At 32.9% G+C, this 23,524-nt stretch overlaps 1 long non-coding RNA gene across 1 annotated transcript; it reads left to right on the forward strand.

Moving 5' to 3' along the window:
• Positions 1-10,772: 10,772 nt before the first annotated feature.
• Positions 10,773-22,933, forward strand: LOC132733063 (uncharacterized). The gene is made up of 3 exons (XR_009626126.1): positions 10,773-10,879; positions 15,926-16,082; positions 21,293-22,933. It is a non-coding gene; the product is annotated as an uncharacterized LOC132733063 (long non-coding RNA).
• The last annotated feature ends 591 nt before the right edge of the window (positions 22,934-23,524 follow it).

Genomic DNA, 23,524 nt, shown 5'->3' on the forward strand with positions numbered 1-23,524 from the left:
AAAAATACATATAGAATCTATCGAGTAACTACCAAAATTTGGTTTAGTGTTGGCATATAACTTCCTGATCAATTTTCACTTAGGTTGATTCAATTTTGAATAAGCTTTGCAGATAAATATTTTTTCAAGAAATATTTAGCTTTAATATTATCCGAAGCCGTCATAGTCAGCGACGAGTAATGAAATGGGAATAATTTTCTGAAACGTGATTTTATTCGAGATTTGCTTCGGGAGAAGACAACTTTCTGCCCGTAGAGCATGAATATTAATACTCATCACAAGACAGTATCTTATTGATCTCAATTATGGTACATGTAAATATGTATAATTTTTATGTTCAATAAAAATGTTGCATAACTTGCAGTTGTTATTATCATTCAATGATATTAAAATGACATAAAGTATTTATGATGAACAGTCCTAGAATATTTTGATAAGGAACCGTCAGTTGTAAAATGGTATTGTGATCTTATAATGAACAGTCGTCATACTTGCTGGTATGTCATTTATAAATGGCAGTTTAGGTTTTTCAAAATTTGCATAATTAACAGTCCGATTGTAGACCTCAATGAAATGTTCTGGAATATTAACAAAATGAGTCAACCATATTAACCATATATATGAATGGTTGAACACAACAGTAGGGATAAATGGCGCAATGTGCATACCTTCTTATTTTGGAAATAATTGAAATAACAGCACATCTTAAGCAAAAAGAAAAGAAACTATAAGTCTGAAACATTCTGTCATAGCCTCCCCATCAGTACATTCAGTGCTTTGATTTTACGTTGGCATTGTTTTGCTAACCTAGATATTTTACAATTCAGAGTGCAAATCACACCTCTAACTCTTCCCTAATATAATGCATTATTGAAATTTATTAGACTCAGGTTAGACGACAGATTAAGTAAATTTTATTTAGTTAGTACACATTAACCAAAGTTAGACTTAGCAGAAATTTGAAAAATACTACAATGTGATTGGACAAAAAATAGTGTTGATCATTAAGCTAAAATTATGGAGATAAAAGCACTGTCGATTCAAATATACTAGTGCATTTTGTTTAATATTTATGATATACATAAAAAAAGTTTTTTAAGAGAATCACATTATACCAGTGCATTTCCTAAGATTATTGAACAGGCGATTCTTATATTTTGTGAATAATTGGTAAGAATTAGAATGGTTTCTCAAAGAGCTTTTAAGTGATAAAATGGTTTTCCACAGTTAATTTTAGTCCGTTATTGAAAGTAATCTACGCATCTTGATATTTCAACAAGCATAACTCGAGATAAGAAAAATGTTAAAAACTAGAGATAAGTACAGATATTTCAAGCAAGTCTTTAAATATATGACTTTATCCGGAGTCTTATGGGAGGTAACTCTTCCGGGTATGTAGGTTCTGACCACGCTGTATCTACGTCATTATTTACTACGTCATCAGGAAGGCGCGTGGAGATAGTCTCTCTGCATTGGATTTCGGCGAAGCTGGTCACGTTTTGTAGTGCTCTTACAAAAATACTTGAACAACTGATTTTAATTATTTTACCATTGTTTTATTTGAATTTAACGCTTTACAAGTCAATTTACGGTATTAAAAAGAATTAATATTAGATTTAAAATGTGTATTTAGAGCAAAAATAATTTGTTATGGACATTGTTAATAGCACATAGGAAAACCAGGTCTAGGCCAGGTCTAGATAAATAATCTCTTATTTTCATTATGAATACTTATTCAGTACATTTTTGAATTTGTTTAACCTAATTCTAATGGTATTTTCTGGTTTCTGCTAGAAATGCCGCGACAAAGGAAATCATCGGGGAGTAAAAATGCACGTGGTGATCAGTTGACCAACCGTGCTTCAAGACGAACGCAAGTTGCTGACAATCTTTCACAGTTGTCACAAAACATGATAAGAAATAATAACAACACATCTGTGGAAATGGCAATCATTCATATGATCCTACCAGCAGAGCTGCGAATAGTCATCCTATTCCTACAATAACAACATCTCCAGCTGTGATGTCGTATGATTCGCATTCTCAATGGTCTGGAATATGTTCGCCACAGTTCGAGCAAATGTCTTGCAATGCTTCAACAATTCAATATTCTACTGGGCCTCAATACGGACATCATCCTTATCCCCAGGTTACGCATCCTACTACTTCTGGCACATACCAAATGCCTAATTACAGCTGGGCACCAAACAGTACTTATGCTTCAACGGTACCCGCCACTTATTCACCACAAAATCCGGGTGCTAGTCTTGTAACATATGAGAACACCATGTATCAGGGAGTAACAGTTCCTGCATATGGTAATCCTCCACCTACTGTTTGCTCAGCCAGTGACAGTTCACAAATGGCAGGTAATAATTTTATGACTTCTGTTTGTACAGATATTTCTATTCATATAAGTCAGTCGTTAAAAGAAAAAATATGGAAAGGCGAATATGTAGAATTTTGCTCCTTATTAGATAAGCAAGAGACCGAACCTCAAATAATTAAATTTATAAATGGTCAACTGCATGTAACCCAATCAACGAAAAAGCAAGACATATTGTCCATTGAAAAATGGACAGATGCTTTTATGATATATATGAGTATCATTCTCATCAAAAATCCATTCTTAGCAAGAGATCTAATACAATATTGTAACACAATCAGGTCAGCCTCAAAATTAAACCCGGCTGGATGGGGAAAATATGATCGGCTTTTTCGTTATAAAGTAGCACAATATTCAAGTACAAAATGGTCATCGGTTGATGCCGAGTTATGGCTTCTAACCATGACAAACAACCATTCTTTAGACTTGTACAGTAAGCCTTGCTTTGACTTTAACAACAAAGGTTCGGGTTATTAAGAAGTTAGTGAGTTAGATTTTGGATAAAAAAAATCAAAACAAAATCTAACAATCTTTCCAAACTACTGTTTATACAACTGTATTTAGCTTCGTCAAAAACTGACCAATTCAGGAATAGAGCCACAATACGAATAATATTTTTTTCAGGATATGGCTTTCCTAAAAGATGCTATTTTATATTATGCTACGATTAGATCAAATATATATGGTCAATACTTGATGGCATCCGAATCCGGTGTTGTATATATATATATATATATATATATATATATATATATATATATATATATATATATATATATATATATATATATATATATATAATATATATATATATATATATATATATATATATATATATATATATATATATATATATATATATTATGTTTCAGCGCATGTCCGAGTCCGGCCCGGCATACTTGATTCTACCGAATTCCGGAGTTTCTTAAATACCTGAATGGTATTTTGTATTGATATATTTACACGTCCGTAACCGGCGTGCAATGCTAGTATTTAGTTTGATGAATATGTTTGAAGATGAGCCATAACCTGATGGTCAGCCATCTTTGCGAACACGGAGACCGATATCCGGCTCCAGCTCTCGATTTCCGGAGTTTATAGTTTTCCGACATCCGGAGGCTATACCTGTCGATATCCGAAGATTTTCCCTTCTGACATTCCAGAGGATAAGCAATTAATTATTAAAGAATCCCTTTAAGGCATGTTTTAGGGGGTTCTTCTGTTATATATATGGGAAAGCCAAATACCACAAAATTGCGTTCTATACCTTTGTCCCGTATATAATTTCTTGATAAAAACGCCCTAGTCCTTGGCAGGGCTCGAACCTGGTCCGAGCTATGGCATTCTAGTGCTTATTTTATCAATTTGTATAAGAATATCAAGAAATTTGATAAATTATTACTGTATTTGCAAAGTGTTTTTACATTGTAATTAACAGTCAGTCAGAGCCATACCACATGCCAAACTTAGAACAATAATAAAATAAAGAAAGTTTAAAAGTTACATTTTGTTTATCAATTTATTAAGGTAATAAGATCTCCGGATAAGTACAGATATTTCAAGCAAGTCTTTAAATACAATTATATATGACTTTATCCGGAGTCTTATGGGAGGTAACTCTTCCGGGCATGTAGTTTCTGACCACGCTGTATCTACGTCATTATTTACTACGTCATCAGGAAGGCGCGTGGAGACATTCTCTCTGCATTAGATTTCGGCTAAGCAGGTCACGTTTTTTAGTGCTCTTACAAAAATACTTTAACACCCACCCATCCCTTCCCTGTTTTTCCAAGATCACATAAAGTATATTATACTATTATACATGTATAAAATTGAAACATGTGCTTCGCTCTAGTTTTGTTTTTCCAGGAGAAAGGAAGTTGAGTGTTTGATCATCCAAACTACTATTTTAAGAAATCGGCATGACTGGCTGCGTCATGGGCTCAGTGACGATTGCCAATTTGTGATGTCAAACAGACAAAATAGAAAGCTGTCTAATCATATAATGCTTGTGAGACAGACTGTCATTGTGACTATCATATTGAATTCAAACAACAGATTATTAGAGCCATTACTTATGCAGTAAATTGCTTTCATGAACACTTGTGCTTCGAATCAAGTATTACAAGACGTATGGCATTTAAGGTAATATTTGATTATATTTGTTACAAATGTTTTAGAAGGACACTATTGTCACACTAGTGCATTCAAAAGGACATCAACAATTTATCAGTGGGCATTCTAGTGCTTATTTTATCAATTTGTATAAGAATATCAAGAAATTTGATAATTTGTATTTGCCATAATGCTACTTGCATTTGTTAAGTAAAAAGTGTTTTTACATTGTAATTAACAGTCAGTCAGAGCCATACCACATGCCAAACTTAGAACAATAATAGAATAAAGAAAGTTTAAAGGTTACATTTTGTTTATCAATTTATTAAGGTAATAAGATCTCCGGATAATGTCAGTGACATGTTCATTTGTCGGAGCATCAAAAGATAACTAAAATGCAAAATGAAAAAAAAATCAAAAATAAATAAAGAAGATATTGGCATGTAAAAAGGGATATTACACTGTGTATACTAGACGTACACCAGAACCAGAATTCAATATAATAATTATCATGTTGCTCACATAGCAGCTGTGAAAAATCTTACTATATATGTCATTCACCATGGCCTAATATATAAAATTCAATGCATTAATGAACATATTAATATTATATTAAAGCGTTATGATTAAAATTTACTTGTCTTATGATCGTATAGTGTTCTAAATGTTATATTCTTTATGATTTACTTTCATAAAGTATGAATATGTATATTTTGTGTATGAGTATCAGTATGCAGTATGTTTACTTTAACATATATCATATGGCTATCTTTGTCATACATCTTTAAAGGACGATCTTTTTCAAATACATTATGTTTCAAAATGATTTAAGAAAAGTTCATAACATATACAACAATAATATAATTGTCCTCGACAACATTTGATGACAGCGTCGATATTTTCTAGTAATCATTTTCCATTTGTGCAAAATAGGATACAAGAATATCTCAAGAACCATGAGGTTTTATATATTTTGATAACAGCCGATACCTTTAATTGTTTTATACAAACTCTCTTCTTCTTCTTCTTCACAGACAGTGCACAAGATAAGTTTTCTGACATTTCTGTATGTTGTGATCAAAGTGGCAAAGTAAAATTATATATATGTACATAATTATGCAAATAAAACAATTTTCAAACATTGAAATATAATTGTAAAATATTTACTGCAAATATTTGTGCATATTATATGTAATCATTAAAATATATGCTTTCATTTCTTATTGTAAAATTTGACTTTAACTTTATAGGTAATAAATGTCTATTACTCTCCCTTTATTTACCTGAAATGTTAAATTCAGTAATATCTTTATGAACTAGAACTTTCACTGAATGTGATTAATACCCCCGCAAGACTGCTTCGGAAATGAGAAAGTTACTAGTATCAGAATACTTTGTAAAGAGTTTAAATAGAGTTATGGTTGTCGGCCATTAAAGATAGCTGTGGTTCTTGTACGTTGCATTTCCTTTCACTGTGGCTGAACATTGATGAAGTTTTATTGAATTACTCTGTCCAGATAGAGTTACGGTTCTTAAGCATTACACTTCCTTTTATTGCGATTGACTATTGTATGAAGTTGCAGTGAATTCCAAACATTAGTTTTGAAGTAACGTATCAGACAAGGTACAGGAACAAAGAGCAATAACTCTGAAAATAAGTTATGATTATTGTACACTGCACATCCTCTTTCTGTGCTTTAAATTTACCATTGTATGAGGTTGAATTGAATTACAACTACCAATTTTCAAGTCATGCACTGGACAAGAAAAAGTAACAAAGGGCAATATATATGTAATTAGTCCAAATAGAGTTATGGTTCTTGAGCACTGCACTTCATTTAACTGCACTTAACCATTGTATGAAGTTTCATTGAATTCCAACCATAAATTTTCAAGCTATGCACTGGACAATGAAAAGTAACAAGGGGCAATAACTCTAAAATAAGTCAAGAAAGAGTTATGGTTCTGTGTACTGTGCGACCTCTTAATATACTTGACCATTGTACGAACTTGTATTGAATTCCAACCGGTAGATTTCATGTTATACTCTGCGACAAGGAAAAGTAACAAAGGACAATCACTCTTAAATTACTCTGGATAGAGTTATGGTTTTTGTGCACTGCACTTCCTCTCAATGTGCTTGATCCATGTATGATGTTGTATTGAATTCTAACCAGTAGTTTTCAAGTTATGCTCCGGACAAGGAAAATGCAACAGACCGCTTGACCGACCGACCAACCAACCGACCACCGAGTGAATCCTATATCCCCCCTCCCCCAAACTTCGTTTCGGGGGTATAATGATGCTTTTTAAAAGATACGATATTGATAAATTTTAATTTTAGCATCATATTTATTATTTAAAATCATAAAAAATGTGTTACAGGATATCTCATACTGATATTCACAAGTGCTTTCAGGTTCTTGGTCTTTTCAACATGATATTGTTTAGATAGAAAAGAATGTGTTTCTGGTCATGGCGTCATGGAGAAAATAATAAAAATGATATTGTGTCTACGTATTACGAAAAAAAAAGTAAATGGATAGGTTTTATATTAACAATAATTGTGACGTAATTCAATTAGACAGGACTGATATGGGTAATCAGTTATTTATATAGCCTATTGAGATTATAAACTTGAAACTACAATACCACCCTGGATGAACAAGTTTTGTCACGTGACCACAAATGCAAACGCCGATTTAACATTTCAGCAATTACGGACCCGATTTCAGGTAATTATTTGAAGATACCTTTTTTTCTACTGCATCCACAAAATTATGACCTAGACCTTAGGACCCGGTGTTAATTGAGCTTTTATTTTATGTATGTAGTAGTTGCGAGACTTAGGTGTTCTTTTAGAACACTTCGACACAAATCTTCTTTTTGCAAGGCAAACGCCGATAGGTTTTACCTTTTCTATTCTTTTTTGTTCACTGGAAATCCATGTAGAGGGAAAATAATAGTAGATATGTCTTTTTACAAGTCATTTTCGTACCTAACTTATTTATAATTTCAGTAGCAAGGTTATATTCGATATAAACCCATGTTTCCCACTTATTGTCGATTTTGCAAACGTCGTTTGATCATTTAAAATGTGCAAACGTCGGTTGGTCATTTGAAATATATGCAAGCGCCCGTTGATGTCTTTTTGAACGCTGAACTATATTTGTCTCATTTCCAGAGTTCTTCATCATATGAAACAATTTCATTGCAAACTAATTCTAATAACTCCATTCTGGCCACGACGCCCATGGTTTCCAGATTTATTGAATCTGTCGGTAGCTCAACCGTTATGTCTTCTATTGGTTACAAATCTGTTACAACAACCAAAATCTCAGATATGTCATCCAAATCCAGGTGTTCTGAAACTGACTGCATGGTTGCTATCGACAGACAGTTTAGAGAAAAAGTTTTTGTTTTCAAAACTTCTTACAGCCAGCTGGAGAACTGGTACTCAGAAAGATTACTCCAGTAAATTAAGACAATTTATGATATGGTGTCGTCAAAAGAATATTGATTCCTTCTCAGCATCCTTAAATACTTGTGCTGAGTTTTTAGCAGATCTGTATAATAAAGGTTTACAGTAGGTTACCGCTCTATTTTATCTGCAGTTTTACCTCCTGTAGATAACACTCCTATTGGTCAACATCCGTGTGTTATCAGATTATTAAAAGTATTCAATTTAAGAACTCCTCTAACAAAGTTGTTGCCTGAATTGGATTTGCCTAAAGTTCTTAGTGCACTACAAGCATTTCCTTTTGAACCTTTGAGAAAAACATCAATTAAATTTTTAATATATAAAGTTGTTTTTCTTACAGCTATCACGACATTCAGGAGAGCCAGCTACCTTCAAGCGTTAACATTAGAAGGAGCTATTTCTCTGAAGACAGATGGGGAAACTTTTATCAGACAAGGTTTGGCTAAACAGGATAGACCTGGTCATTCATCAGCAAAAATTTTTGTACCAGCTTTTAAGACCATCCAAGAAGAGCACTTGCTATCTATCTTAAAAGAACTGAATCCTTCAGACGTAAAGATGAAACAAGTTTATTTCTGACAATAAATGTACCTCATTCTAAAGCTTCTTCACAAACTTTGGCTTCATAGATTCTTAAAACTATTCAAGAGGCTTATGCAGATAAACATAAAAGTGAAACAGCACATTCTACAAGAGCTTTAGGTCCCAATTCTCATCGCTGCAGATTGGTGAAAAGAAAACACCTTCGTTAAATTTTATTTGAAACAAGTAACTCAAAGTGATCTCACTGTGTAGTTCAACGTCGCTGTATAGTTCAACCTTTTTTTTAAATCAAAGTTACTTCCCGGCGGATTTTGTGTGGAATTGATTTTTGAGAAGATTATACGGTTTTATGTATACATGTATATATGGGATATACAGAAGTTTTATAAAAGTTTGTTATTGAAGAAGAAGAAGTTTTAAAATAAAAAAAGAAGGAGAAAAGAGAGAAGTCTTTTGTTCAGAGAATTGTAATATTTGCAACTTGACTTAAATAACCACCGGTTTATAAGAATCTTACACCGGCTGCCGGTACAGACCGGAATATCTGTCGAGTTTCCGCTAAACAGTTACCCGAGAGCTGGATATTCCCGTCTGTACCAACAGCCGGTGTTTGATTCTTATTCTTGCATATTACATGTCAAATATTTTCGGAAACTGATATATATATTACGCACTTTTTTCTTATAGTAGCGTATGAACATACAACTTCATTCATAAAGGAAAATGACGTCATCCTAAGAACGCGATTCATTCATAAAAGGCGCGCGTCAATGACGTCATTTAAAGCACGCGACTTGTCTTACATTGGGGTGTAAGACAGAGTTTTCCAGCTCCGGTGTAAACGGTAGATAATCCTGTCTGAGATGCAAGAAATATATATATTTTAAAGACGTTTTCGGGAGTTTTCATATAAACATATAGGCAAAATTAAAACTGTTCAATAGAATTTCTTTAAACTTGGCTTGTTGAACAGAAACATTTTAAGCGAAAAAAATTTGGGTCACCGTTCTCATTTTTGAGATATCTGCCCTTGAAATGGACTTTTTTTGTTAAATTCAAGGGCAGATAATTTACAATGAATGGTAACAAAACAATTTTTTCTTCCTATTTTCATGAAGCTTATCTTCGTTTTAGTTGATATGCAAAATTTCAAGAACAAACTTAGAGTGGGTAGTTTTTATAATTATAAACTTCTTCTTTTAACCTGTGCATTTTTTTTTCTAAAAAAATTGACTATTTTTTAAGAATTTAAAGTACCTTTATTTTCATTGAAAAAAATTAACAGAAAGGATGTAAGGAATTGCATGTTATTATGTATTGTACTCAATAATAAAAAGAAAAGCATAATCCAGAAGTAAAAACAAGAATTCATTTAAGTATGTATAAGTTATCTGCCCTGGAAATGACCTCAAATAAGTAGAAAAGTCTGATTCAGGGGCAGATAACTCAACAACGAGAACGGTGACCCCAATTTTATTTTCGCTTAAAATGTTTCTGTTATCATATTCTAACAACATGCCAAGTTTAAAGAAATTATATTGAACAGTTTTAGTTTTGCCTATATGTCCATATGAAAACGACTTTTGCAAATTAGACAATTCGGGGAATAACATGGGATTATGTCAAATATAACTTTTCTAATGGAATTATAAATGAGATAGGGACGGGAATGGCATTTTAAAAGACATATCCTCTATTATTTTACCTCAACATGTATTTCCAGTGAAAAAAATGATTGGAAAAAGTAAAACCTATCGGCGTTTGCTTTGCGAAAAGAACATTTGTGTCGAAGTGTTCTAAAAAACTACTAAAGTCTAGTAATGACTACTCACATAAAATAAAAGCTTAATTTATGCCGGGTCCTACGGTCTATGTCTTATTTTTGTGCTCGCAGTGGAAAAAAAGATATCTGCAAATAATTACCTGAAATTGGGTCCGGCGTTTGCATTTGTGGTCACGTGACAAAACCTGTTCATCCAGGGTGAATACACTGATGCCCAGAGACAAGGTAAACATCCATTTCGTGGTTAATAGATAGTGACTTCATATCATAATACCATTGTTTTTACGGATAATGTAGTAGTTATTTTTATTTTTTTTTTATTAAACAGAAAAGTTTTATATTTAGAGATTCTAAAATAGTTGGTTTTTCCCAATTTATATTTAGCATTTGAATTTTGATTCTATTTTTTTACGCAGAATGTTTATTTACCGTTTATTTTTTTAAACGTTAATAGCAGTTTTTGCCAATTAAACAATTTATTATTGAGCAGTTAATTGACAAGTTTGCACGTGTCATGCTATGAAAAATTAGCTACTTTCTTGTTATATTTTATATTGTGGATATTTAATAAGTAAGTGAAATATTTGTAATGAAGTTTATTTTAAATTTTGATATTTGAAAATAAGGCATAAATTTATAAATGATAATACTAGATTATTCCTGTTTTTCTTTGTTAAATCTCAAGTTCATTTATGGTTAGAATGTCTCAAACAAGTGACATGTTGTTAGAGAGCTAGTAGCCAAGGTGCTAAAAAACCTTTACACTAGACAAAGAAATGTAAAATATTGGTTATATTAACATCTGTAATAAACTTAATTCTTTAAAATCATAGGCAATGAAATTTATTGATAGTGATTAGAAAATATGTAAGCTAATTTCACAAGTATTTTCAAACTTAAGCCAAAACTTTCAGTTCCGCCTCTCCAGAAATAATGTTTAATTATTGGTCAACTGAGTTTAACCAAAGGACAGTGAGAGGACCATTTAAAAGATTCCTTTTGCAGCTAACAGAATCATTCTGCCTGATACTATAATATATATGTGTTAACAAATAAAAAAAAAGCTGGAAAAGTGAATTAACTTTTCTTATATTTTTATATCTAGATATTCCCCATTGTGAAAGATTCTGCACCGATAATCAAAAGGAGAACACAAACATAAGCAGTTAGTTACTAGTAAGATTGGGGAACAAGTCATCGATGAATAAGTGTCAAAGAAATAAAATAACAGCTTTCTCAGCTTTACCGTGTTATTGAAAAAAAACTAAATTATCAACTTCGGAAAATATGCGATTTCATTAGGAAAATTAATATGACCAGACACCTGCTCATTTCTCCCATCATGACCCTTTGTACCGGCGTAAGTAGTATTCAACAAACAAAGGTGAAATAATAAACTTTTCGTGTCATTTACCATATATATAAGTTCCAATACAGGCTTCTTGCTAGGATTTGAACCTAGAATTCTCACATCAGTAAGCGTGTTATTCTTAACACTACAAGAAGTACTATGGTAAATGGAGTCGTTTTAAAGATAATGCAAAGAGCGATTTTGTCAGTTGTTTTGAGTGAGCCTTTCATTTTAACAAAACGGAATTATTTCAACCTCTACATTTGTTACACAAAGCTTGAAACAGGTATTTTATAATCTTTAAATGACACTTATCTATTTCAGACAGTACTGATGGCTAAGTGTGTTTGTTTGTTTGTTTTTGCTTTTTTTTGTCAAAGAATATTTAAAAATACCTTTATAGATTACAAACGATTCATAAGGTGCTTCTTAAAAAAGATACTTTGGAAGAAGGTAACCTGTTAGTGCTAGATAATTCAGCTGGCAAACTATTCCACAACAAAAAAACCACAAAAAATTAAAAACATTAATCTACACGTTTTTGACTTGTAAGCACTTGAATGAGTGACAGTATTGTAGACCAATCGATATTAAGGACAAACATAATCAGATTATATCAGATTATTCTGAGTTACTTGAAGTTTATTTTAAAGGAACTGGGACAGACCAAGATACCACATTGGACAGCAATAATCAAAGTTACATTAGTATGTTGATATTACCAAGAACTCATTAATAAATTAAATGTAAATATTTGGCTTTTCAAGTTGACATTTTGTATGAATTTCAAAAATACTTTTGAACAGGTCGAAAAGAAATTAAAACATTTTGACAGACTTGTTGTTAGACGATGTGCAAAGCACAGTTTTGGGCTTCTGAAAATAAATTTACTCCGCCCTGGGGACTACTATATTTACATAAACTAATATAGAGCGCATTTTGTGAAAATACAAAGGCTACGGCTGAGATATTTAGCATATAGCATTGACCTTTACAACACTGATATTATTCATGACCCTTGGTTTAATATTGGCACCACCCCATGGGCCACTTGATTGATGTAGGAAAAACACATATAAGATTTATTGAGTGAAACAAAACTTTACAAATATTTGGTGTGTAACATAACTTTGTGGATCAAAAAAATAATTGCTATTAATGATGCCTCTTGGCATGGCCCCGGGGGTCACTTAGTTTACGTAGTTTTGTATAGGAAAACTCAGTAATGTCTTACTGTGTGGAACTGCAATGCTTAGAGCGTAGATATTGACATGTATCATTGCCTTGTTGGCCTTTACAAAACTGGTATTAATAATGTCCCTGGGACTATTATTGGTCCCGTCCCGAGGGTCATCATGTTAATATGGCCTTGTATGAGAATACACATTACAGTCTTACATTGTGACACTATGCCTAGCATTTGGCTGGTATAATTTCCAAATAGATATTATTTTTATTGCCTGGTAATACCCAAAACATTGTTAAAATATTAATGGTACAGTATGGGTTATCTTAAATTAAATATTTCGGAGAAAAGCTAAAAGTAGTTTATTATTCGGATTCCACAAAATTTAATCAAAAGTTTATTAAATTTTCTTTCAATTTTATGCTCAATCATATACGAAGAATCCCGAATAATGTCCCGAATAATGTAAAAGTCAATAATTCAAAATAATCTATTTTGTGCAGTTAAGTAAAGCGCTTTACAGATTGATTCCAAATTTTTGAACGGAAAAATGTATCCGTAAACGATGACGTTGCATGGGCAAAAATATTTCGTTTGGACAGTTTGACTTTAAACGCTTGCATTCAATTAGCTGATCAGATTTCGTGCACTGTTTGACGGCAATTTGTTTATCGGCTGTAAAAGGAATTTAATTAAATAAAACGATTTAAACATGAATTTTAGGATGTGACGTTTAATTATTTTGTTAAAAGGTATTTTCATTTTTTTTTCATGAACTGTTCAAAATTAAAGGAACTCAACTTAGGTCCAAAAGTCTAAAAAGAATGCTCTATTATAACTGGCTGGGGCACATAAACAGGAGTTATGCAAAAGATAAAAAAGAAATAGATTCAGAAATAAATAGAAAATTGAAATGTGTGCTGTTCTTAGTCCGTTTTGGGCTGTACAATATTCAATTTTGAGTCATATTTCACAATTGAGATACTTATTATAGATAAACGTAGATATCGAATGATCAGGCAAGATAGTGATGTAGATCTACATCAAATTGAACCCTTTTCTCGAAAAATAATTTCCAGACCCTCCATGTTAGGAAACCTCAGTGGGGTCCCTTTAATATACTTATACGCTGACTTACGTATTTTATCGTTCAACAAGATTTTCTTGTGGTACGTGTATTCGATATGACGTTGCTTTGCCCAAAAGTAAAAGGTCTTAAAACAACGTCATGTACAGGACTAAAGTTACATGTTGTTCGAAATTAATACTTTACCTCGTAGTACCAATGTTCGCTTTATTTTGTACGATGTTCCGTTAGGGCCTGCGAGTTTTCAGAACGACATGCATGAAATACGGCAGTACCATGATGACAGTGGGACAGTACGATTGTGACAGTATGATGACGAAGCACGACAACACGATGGTAGCTCCGTCGTATTGTCACCATCGTTCTGTCGTGTAGGCACGATGGTACTATCGTACTGTCACCATCGGACTGTCATGTTCATTTTCCTTTTTTCAGAGAAAACGCGCTGGCCCTAATGGAACACCGTATAAATTTTGAGATTAAAGAGTTAATGGTTATTTTGATACCATAAATTTGATACTTACGTCTTCGCCTCTTATAAATATAAATTAAGTATAAGTTTAGAATCTTGTATCTTGTACGCTATTGCATAATAATAAACTTTACCATTAAACACTGTTGAAATATAAATATATGGCTTTTATTTAAATCATATGTTTCTAAATGCGGAAAAAGCTAAAAATAGTTTATTATTGGGATTCCACATTAATACATATCTAAGCTAAAAATAGTTTATTATTGGGATTCCACATTAATACATATCTATATGTATTAATGTGGAATCCCAATAATAAACTATTTTTAGCTTTTTTCCGCATTTAGAAACATATGATTATAGTTGGGATTTCACAAAATATATGTCGGTGAAAACATGTGTATCTGAAATATATATTTCTTGTGATTTTGCAATTATATAAACCATTGCTTAAAAAAGATCTAAAAAAATGAAAACTAAAAAAGTACAAAAAATTTGATACCTAAAAAACACTAAACAGTCTTCCATTGTGAAAAGAGAAATAGTCCAATCTTTTGTTTTTTTAATTCACTTGAACAGTAAATTATTAATCCAACTGTTTTAATAATACAAATAGAATTAATAATCCGTTAGCTAATTATTTGTATTCAAATGTTTATCATAAATAAAATACATCTCCGTAGTCAAATAACTAGGTTTAAAACAGAATAACACGTTTGGTGCGTAGTATTTATATTACTAGTATGTCCCATAACATCTATTTATAGCAGCCATATTTTCATTGGCTCTCATAACTTTAACATTTGGACAACCAATCAAAACTCCAATGATTAATGATATTATCATCAGATAATTGAAAGTATGTAGCTATTTTATAATTAAAACTCAAAATATCTACGTATCAGACTAAAATTCAAAACAGCAAATACAGTTGTGATTTAAATATAAAAAAATGTCACCAAAAGAATATTAAAGGCTCACTTTGCCCCGGAAGCGCTTAAATCTATTTCTCAAAGGCTTGTTTTTTTTGGTTTCCAGAAAATCACTTGATATGCAACCTGAAGCATTTCTGCTGTTGTTTAAAGATTACAGTCATAGTGATTAAGGATTTTGCATGAAAGTCATAATATTACTTTGTTAAATTTTTGACATATCATGACACATAATTTTGTACTTTGCGCTTTTTTATATATGTAATAAGGTAACAAGATGTCTTACTTGCTTTTCTATGATGTATACTTTAAGAAATACAGTTCTGGAACCTGAACTGATTCGCCTTTGCAACCAGTATACAGCAATACATGTTGAGCAGTTGTATAGTCTGACCAGTCTGAATACTGTTAGGTAGCTTATATTTTATTCAAAATAGCGCAACCAATTACATAAATGCAGCGGATTTATAGTTGATTTGAATAGCACTCTGATTAAATTTGAAATATAATAATTGGAATAATAAAACAAAGTTTGTATAACCATTATATGCATATATCTTACGTACAGTAATTTAATTTGTTTTAGATGCAGCTGTAAACAAAGTTGTTGTGCACAATACTCGCAAAACTTCGTATAATCGTTCAGAGGAAGCAATTTAACATCATTTGAAACATTTAACTTCGACAGGATTTGTTTTACTTCGGTGTCCCTGACCGAATTATTTGTTTCCATTGTAGCGCTTGTAAGTATATTATTTTGTTGTGTGATTTTCATTTATTTAACCAATAGTCGTGATCTAGTTGAGTAAAGCATAGGCATAAGCCGGTATAATATTAGAGCCTCTCTTTATGTTTTTCTTATTTTGTTGGCGTCAAACAGATTATTTTTTTCAATTATTTGCCTTTTTGATTTTCAACAGTGAACACCTTTATAGCTGGTATAAAGCATCGTCGGATACCCACGATTGATAAACATGTCACATAACATGAATGATAATGGTTCGGCCGTGGGTATCCGACGATGGTATAAAGATGCATAGCAGATAACCAAAGAATGAACAAGTACATGTAAAAAGTGTTAAGAATATATTTATAATTGAAGATTTATTTTATTAGGATATAACGTACCTGATCATGTGAAGAAGCATTCATTTATAATTTTCGGTTTAATTTAATCTAATCAGGAATAGCGTAATAAGAAACACAATGATGTAACATCCTATATATGCCCAACATCAACGTTACAATAAGAAGCCTGGAACCCCGTTGTATCGATCTACTTATTTTCATCAAATATAAATAACATTAAAAAAACAAACTTACCATGGTATTCTTTTATTTTTACATCCAATTATATTACTATTTTCTTTTTTATCTAGCCAATTTCTATTGGTTATCACTATTAAACACTTTCAAAGTCAAAAATATTCAGCCATGTTGAAATTTGTGTATTCTGACGTCACTCCATTATATCGATGCATTATGGGAAATTACTGTTTTGAAGCCAGAGCTGTATAAATATTGTCAAAACATAGAATTAAAGTCATCTCTCTTTTTAGATGTTTTAAACAAAACAAGTTTGCAAAATTGTTCATCAAAGACAGTTTTAACTAAGAACTGTAACAAATAACTCTTTACAAGTCATATTTTGGCTACTGCTGATCTGTTTTAATTGGGAACACAGTGAGGACAAATGAACTCACTGTCACGGCGTACAACACGAACTTTGGAACAGAACCTTAGATGTGTCCAGTGTGAGCACTTGTCACATTTTCCCCAGGAAACGATAGAAATAAATGGATACTTGTCCAAATCAGCTGGCTCCCATCTGTTACACACACAGCATTTATCGTCATTAGCAACAAATTCAGATTCAGTGTCCTCTGAAGATTTAATGGACCTCCAACTCTTCCTAGGCCAGATGCTCCAGGCCTTGGTTCAGCTGTGCTTTGTTTCTCTTCTAACTTTTTTGTTTTAGGGCTGATCTGCTTAGAAGTTTTGTTTTTTCCATACTGGTAAGTATTTCATTAGTTTTTTGCAGCATCAAATAACCTGATATTTTAAAAGGTGGCACAAATTTTCTTTTTTGAGGTTTTACTGCCTTTGTAATTGTTCTTTTAGAGAAAAAGTTAACAGCAGGAGTCAACACTTGAGATTCTTGAGTCTCAATCTGAGTAGATGTTTCATCATCAGAGTTGCAAAAGATGGTAGAAGGGGCTACTTGAAGGTCACTTATGACTGTGCTGCAGAATTGATAGATGCCTGTCTTTTTAAATGCGGATATGAGATTTTCAGGTGATACTGCTTTCAGATAAGGTTTGGATGTGAGTTCAGCTATATCATATTTTGTAATGTTAATTCAAGGACTAGACTTCATATATTTCTGACACTCCTGAGAGTACATTTTCTTGAAAGAACCAAATATGTCAACATCTAATGGCTGAGTCAAGTGACTGGAATGCGGAGGTAATACGAACAGGATAAGTGTGTGCTGCTTCGCCCATTCTGTCAGTGTAAGGGAAATGTGAGACCTGTGGCCATCATACAGCAGAAGAGTTGGCTGTTCAGCATCATTTGGAGCATACTTAAGAAAGTGCTGAGTAAGATAGTTCAAGAATACCATGGAATTAGACCAACCTGTCTTGGACATCTCTCCAGCTGAACCTGGGCTAGCACCCTTCAAGAACTCATCATTCCATCCAGCTATTACTGTTACTGTTGATGATCTGGCTGATGTTTTGTTCTGTGGAGTGGTGTCTTTTCTACACACAATCTTGGGTGGTGAATGTTCACTGTTTACACCAGTCTCATCAATGTTGTATTTTGTGAGGTTTGTCCTTGATGTTGTTTGATGTTAATACAGAGTCCAGTTCATTAAAATAGGATTCAAGTGTCTCCCTAGAAGCTGACTTGGCCCTTGCAATACTTAATTTTTGTGGCTTGACTGTTTTAAGTTCTGGCCATCGTTTAGTAAAACCAGTTATCACTTAATGCCTTTTCAGCCTTGACTTTCTTGCCAAGAATATCAGCAAAGTCCGAAGCCATATACTGGACTGATGTTTTGCTGTAGCCAAACCCAATATTGGCCATGTATTTTATATGGTCATACAGCTTTTGCTCCTCTTCATGGGTAAGTATTGTTTCATGCCCCACTTTAGCATCAGTATCAACACGCCCACTAATTCTGTCTCGAAGAGTTGTTGGAGGTACATTATAGAGTTTTGATGCTCTGTAGGCCGACATCCCACTTCTTGTTGGGATCCCATCTGTTACACACACAGCATTTATCGTCATTAGCAACAAATTCAGATTCAGTGTCTTCTGAAGATTTAATGGACCTCCAACTCTTCCTAGGCAAGATATTCCAGGCTTTGGTTTAGCTGTGCTTTGTTTCTCTTCTAACGTTTTAGTTTCAGGGCTGATCTTCTTAGAAGTTTTGGATTTTTGCCATACTGGTAAGTATTTCATTATATTTTTGCAGCATCAAATTACCTGATATTTTAAAGGTGGCACAAAGTTTCTTTTTTGAGGTTTTACTGCCTTTGTAATTGTTCTTTTACAGAAAAAGTTAACAGCAGGAGTCAACACTTGAGGTTCCTGAGTCTCAACCTGAGTAGATGTTTCATCATCAGAGTTGCTAAAGATGGTAGAAGGGGCTACTTGAAAGTCACTTATGACTGTGCTGCAGAATGGATAGATGCCTGTCCTTTTAAATGCGGATATGAGATTTTCAGGTGATACTGCTTTCAGATAAAGTTTTTTTGTAATGTTAATTCCAGGACTATACTTCATATATATCTGACACTCCTGAGAGTACATTTTCTTGAAAGAACCAAATATGTCAACATCTAATGGCTGAGTCAAGTGACTGGAATGCGGAGGTAATACGAACAGGATAAGTGTGTGCTGCTTCGCCCATTCTGTCAGTGTAAGGGAAATGTGAGACCTGTGGCCATCATACAGCAGAAGAGTTGGCTGTTCAGCATCAGTTGGAGCATACTTAAGAAAGTGCTGAGTAAGATAGTTCAAGAATACCATGGAATTATACCAACCTATCTTGGACATCTCTCCAGCTGAACCTGGGCAAGCACCCTTCGAGAATTCATCATTCCATCTTTGCCCAGGAAAAACATAATAAGGAGGAATACTCTGGCCAGCTGCATTACCAGATGCTATTACTGTCACTGTTGATGATCTGGCTGATTTTATGTTCTGTGGAGTGGTGTCTTTTCTACACACAATCTTGGGTGGTGAATGTTCACTGTTTACACCAGTCTCATCAATGTTGTAAATTTTGTGAGGTTTGTCTTTGATGTTGTTTGATGTTAATACAGAGTCAAGTTCATTAAAATAGGATTCAAGTGTCTCCCTAGAAGCTGACTTGGCCCTTGCAATACTTAAGTTTTGAGGCTTGACTGTTTTAAGTTCTGGCCATCGTTTAGTAAAACCATAAAACCAGTTATCACTTAATGCCTTTACAGCCTTGACTTTCTTGCCAAGAATATCAGCAAAGTCCGAAGCCATATACTGGACTGATGTTTTGCTGTAGCCAAACCCAATATTGGCCATGTATTTTATATGGTCATACAGCTTTTGCTCCTCTTCATGGGTAAGTATGGTTTCATGCCCCACTTTAGCATCAGTATCAACACGCCCACTAATTCTGTCTCGAAGAGTTGTTGGAGGTACATTATAGAGTTTTGATGCTCTGTAGGCCGACATCCCACTTCTTGTTGCCTCTAATGCTCTCTGAAGATTGGCACGGTCATACTGTAACCACCTCTTCTTAGCGTCTGGCTCCTGAAAAAGACAAATGACATTTTAAAGTTAAGAAAAATATGTTTTTGACTTCAATATTAAATACAAAATACTCATAAATTGCATATGGCATTTAGTTAAAATTTTGACAGAAACGCCGTTCCATAGTTCAAAAAATTGTGACAGCAGGGTCACGTGACCTGTCAAAATTTTCCAGTTAGCAGACGAAGATGTGTAGGATGTGTTATTTGGAATGTAAATTACAAAAGCATGCAGAAAAACGATGAGAAATGGAGAAATTATGTTATAAAAGGTACTTACTGCTATTCTAAACATGGTCTTGTGAAAAGTTTGCTCAAATACTGAAGCGAAAGTACAGCAGTGCACTGATGCGTGTGTAAACAATCGGCAGGTGGCGCTAGATGAAAATTCTCGCGAGATTTATAAATAGATCGATACAATGAGTAGATCGATACAATGGGGTTCGAGTATAGATCAAGCCAATACATAATACTGGAAAAATATAAATATAATTACAATGTAAAAAAGTGCCGTGATATATAAAGAATTCGAATTTTTGCATTCTCATCAAAGTCATAGTTTACATTTTATATATAAGTTCAAAGAAATGAGCGTCATCAAGAATGATACTCAAAAACAACATAGAATTAGTTATAAAGTGAGCAAAATATAAATAATACGTTTTCCAAAAGTAAGAAAGAAATACATTACTGTCTAACTTGTGTTTGACGGTGAATCAGTCAAGTGACTCGCACACCGCTACTCATGCCATTGCGAACAATTACATTTGCATGACAAATAGTAATCATCTGTTGATAAGTTTTTACACAATAAAGATGTATAGCCGCATTACCATAATAATTATGCAGATCTGCTGATAATGTGTACTGTTCATTCCTTTTTACCTTTTATGTTGTTTCTTTTTTAAACCGACACACTATATTGAACTCTTTTACTGGGAAAATGACATGCCATGTTTGAGAAACTGAAAGTTGTTTTACACTTGTATACAGATTACAATTTTGTTTTCATTATAACGTATCAGTTATGCCATTAATTTTCAACATATGAAAGGAATCATGATATAGTTCCGATAACTATTAGAAATATTACCATATGAATCATGCTAAGCAAACATTTTATCTGTTGAAACATATCTTGTTATGTTTTTAAGTCTCGTCGATGACCAGTTGTCATGTCAGATATATACCAAGAAAACCAGAGACGAAGAGAGCAACTCTATTGTCGTGATTGTAAAGTCAGACTTCGAGAGGTTGTTTTTATAAGCTGTCCGTTTCCGCATCTCTTGTTCTGCAAGAACTGCTTTTTAAATCATGACATTTGTCCAGTGTGTAATACTCCAGTAAAAGCTCTTATCAACGTGATCATCAAAAACATTGACAATCATTAACATAGTCGTTAGGGAAGTTAATGTAGGTTATCTGTACACGTCTGTGCTGCATGTCTAATTCAAAATGTTATCTTTGTTCTGTACACTTACCATAGATACAAAAAGTAAATAGTACAATACATTTATTTTTCAAATATTAGAAAATTTCACCATCCTATGTTTTTATAATCAATTCTTTTAGTGCCACACTCCATCTTTGATTTTTGCCCAAATTTAGATCACCCAGTTATATTTAGAGTAATTATTTCTGCAAATGCAAAATTATTTTTTATAAAAAATAATTAGACGGCGCATACACGCGCCGTCTAGTAGATATGCATTTGTCCGTATAGCAATGGGGAAAATATTAGACTTGAGTTTGTGCATTTTTTTGTTTGAACAAAATCAAATTGTTTTCAAATTTCCTAATAAAAAAGCTTTTCTGATGTACAACATGTCACAGAGCTTTAAAGGATTAAAATAAACGTTTAACTGAAGTGATAGTATCATATTTGAATATCATATTCTTTTTATAATAAAATGATTTATCTACATAATAAATAACGTGCCAATGAGCCAGTCTATAGTGAAACCCGTTGAGACCCGCCTTTAATCTAATGACGGGCAGGGAACATGAGGTATCACTAAATATGCAACGGAGATTATTTTGGCGCTACGGACACAGCGGAAATATTTTTTGCAAAACAGGTAAAGCGTGTGCGGCATGTTATTCATTTAAATAATTAACATTTAAGTTACAAAACAGATTAACTGAGTGAAAAAAGTACGCTTATCTAAAACGTATCACAAAATATTTGCAATAGGTTATTTTGTGACCGACAATAGTGTTCTCTTTTGCCTAGACTTTTTATAACAGTTTGTTGTCCAATATCTAGATTCTAAGCGAATATGCAATCTTTTATTTATTCAAGTAGTTTAATCGTTTAAAAATAAGTAAACAATACGTAACAAACAATTGATTATATATAACAATTTATTCATAACTATTATTTGATCTTACAGAAATATTTTCGCTATTTGTAAAATAACAGACAGTTCGTCCTCAAAATCATCGAACATTATGCAAATCGCACCAATATTTAAATGGACATATTCTCGGCACATATTGTCTTGAATTTATTTTAAGTTTACCAATAATTTCAATTTCACGTGTTATCCAATTTATTTTGCTTCGACCAGACGTTTCAATCTTTGTCGCAACAGACACACATTTCAGAATTTCAGACACATACCAAGAACATGGAGAAAAAATTAATAAGTGCTTCGGATATTCAACTATTATTAGTTACTATTTCTATCATAATTTATTGTATATTTGGATAGAATCATTGTTTGTTACTATTTTATTCATATACTGTATGTATATGTTAGTGTTCATCCGTGCTGTTCTACAGAAATTAGGAACTTCGACGGTCGCTATCGCTCCCGTCGAAGTTTCTAATTTCTGTAGAACAGCACGGATGAATACTAACATATTTAGTGTCAAACTTTATTTGGCCTCATTATCATTCACTTTATTACGTCACTATGCGGTTTTATGAAGTACTATGAAAAATAGAAGTCGACTATGTACGAAATTCGATATAGTATCGACTTTTGTACTTCTATGAAAATTAACGCACAGAATTTTTAAGAAATACAGCGTTTTCATTGGATGACAAATAAAGTTGGACACTAAGCGGTTTTTCGGATCGATGTTTAAATTAAAGGCAAGAATGTAATCGTATTAATAGGCCTACATTCTGTTGTATCTTTTATCCGAGTCGAAAGAAAAAATGGCCGCCAATTACAAATTCTAATTTTCAGGGGCGGAGGAATTTTGTTTTCAAGAATTATTTCTTTGAACAAATATCCCCCTTTTTAACGAAATTCGCTATTTAAAAGTATATCATTTTGTTATTTTGACAGTTATTATGTGTTACATGATAATAGAAAAACATGCTACTGTCTATTGATATCAATTTTATCAGGCTCGGCTGATATGGACAGAAAGGG

Source organism: Ruditapes philippinarum, unplaced genomic scaffold (assembly GCF_026571515.1).
Source record: "Ruditapes philippinarum isolate M1 unplaced genomic scaffold, ASM2657151v2 ctg6392_1_1_1_1, whole genome shotgun sequence".
Classification (NCBI taxonomy): Eukaryota; Metazoa; Mollusca; class Bivalvia; order Venerida; family Veneridae; genus Ruditapes; species Ruditapes philippinarum.